The sequence below is a fragment of the Cebus imitator genome, unplaced genomic scaffold, assembly GCF_001604975.1.
Source record: "Cebus imitator isolate Cc_AM_T3 unplaced genomic scaffold, Cebus_imitator-1.0 Scaffold178, whole genome shotgun sequence".
NCBI lineage: Eukaryota > Metazoa > Chordata > Mammalia > Primates > Cebidae > Cebus > Cebus imitator.
The window spans coordinates 4,006,065-4,007,746 of record NW_016107493.1 but is presented as its reverse complement, the minus strand read 5'-3'; the positions used below and the strand labels follow the sequence as shown (position 1 = coordinate 4,007,746).

The 1,682-nt window shown below is 32.1% G+C and overlaps 1 long non-coding RNA gene across 1 annotated transcript; it reads right to left on the bottom strand.

Annotated features, from left to right (window-relative positions):
- Positions 1–28: 28 nt before the first annotated feature.
- LOC108315762 lies at positions 29–1,676 on the bottom strand. Its single transcript, XR_001830065.1, has 2 exons — positions 1,206–1,676; positions 29–722 (listed from the first exon to the last, which is right to left on the bottom strand). It is a non-coding gene; the product is annotated as an uncharacterized LOC108315762 (long non-coding RNA).
- Positions 1,677–1,682: the final 6 nt, after the last annotated feature.

The following is a 1,682-nucleotide window of genomic DNA, read 5'->3' as shown; positions in this document are numbered from 1 at the left end:
AAAAGAAAAGCAAATTACAACTTCTATATATATTTCAAGTGAATCATTTAATGTAAGTGAGGCTCAGTAAGATGTTACCGTTACTAACAGAAGAAAAAGGGAAAGTAAAAACATTTTCCCTCTACCTTAAAAGGGTCTGATGCAAGATAAACTAGCCTGTTGGTTTAACAATAGCTCATTAAAAAGGCCAGAGAATCTGGGAGAAGATGTACTTGGAAGCACTATCCTCTCAGGGTCCATTCCCAAGATGACAGCAACATAGTGAAAAAATTAACTGGCTCAAAAATTATATTGAGAGATCAAGAGAGTTAGTCACAGCTTAGAAAAAAATTCCAGAATAAATGATACTAGATAGATTAGTAATTCTGATGTTTCCTTAGAGTTGTCATAGCACTCTGTGCAAACCAGAGGGACTACAAACTGATGCCCCTTTGAACAGAGTGGTTTTAAATAATGGATTCTCCAGTGCACCAACTGTATTTTCAAGTATAATTCTGGTATTTGTACCTAGCAATACAGAAGAAAAAGCAGCAAGGAGAAAATGTCAAGTCTATAGGACATAAAAGGATCTGGCAGCCCTAGAATTCCCAGTATGAGTCTTTTTCATCAGGAAAATCACATTCTGGCTCAGTCCAGGGTAACACTGGAGGCAATGATATTGATGGCTTGTTATAAGCAGGAGGCAACAGTGAAAGTATTGAATCCTGGCTTTCTTCTTTCATCTGTTAAAGAAACTCAAAATAAGGCTGTTGATATATAAATTCAATACATCAATTTTGTTAGCAATAAATAACTTTTAAAGAATTCATCTTAAATGTGTTTAAAATTGTTTTCAGGTATTTTCCCTAAAACTCCCTTTGATTCTGGTCATCTGAAAACAGGAAGAAGAGCCAAATAAACTGATTTCTTATCAGAATTACTTTGCCCTTTCATCATTTCTAGCCAATAGAAAATGTCTCTAAATCAATCAAAATATATACTAAGCATCAGTAACATGTGATGATAGTCCATTTTGTTTTGTAGAATGAAAGTATTTTAGAAAGTATAATTGAATTACCAAAAGTTTTCCAGTTTTTAACTTTATTTTGTAACAAAGTTATTAGTCAGAACGTTGGTAACCAAAATATCTCATCAAGCCAGCAAAATAAGGTGACTTTTTAATAGTAATTAAAAACATCAAGACAACAGATGATAGATCAGCTCACCTGTTTGAAGAAAACATGGGACAATAAACTGCTTGCTGATGGCCTAAAATTTTTAAGTTATAAAAAAGAACTTTATATTAGAATGTAGATTTTTAGGTACATAAATATGTTAGAAATTAGGTTTAGAGCTATAAAACCCAACACAAAAAAAATTTTAAAGAATATATGTCAGAAGCCCAATTCTTAGCTACAACCTTGGCTAAAGGAAATAAGTCTAGTGGTACCCTTCAATTAATCCATACTCAACATTTACTGGACACAGTATTTACTGACAGTAACTTGGTAGGGTAGCAGCAATTTACAATTTTATACTGTTTAGAGTCTTTACGAAAATGTGGTAATTAATGTCTAGAAAGAGTAACTGATTTTAACTCTGATTTTTCTTGTAAAAAAAATATCAGCTAGAAAATAGTACAGTTGAGACTGGAGCCCAACTCTTCAGATTTTTTCTTTTTTCTTTTCTTTTTTTTTTTTTTT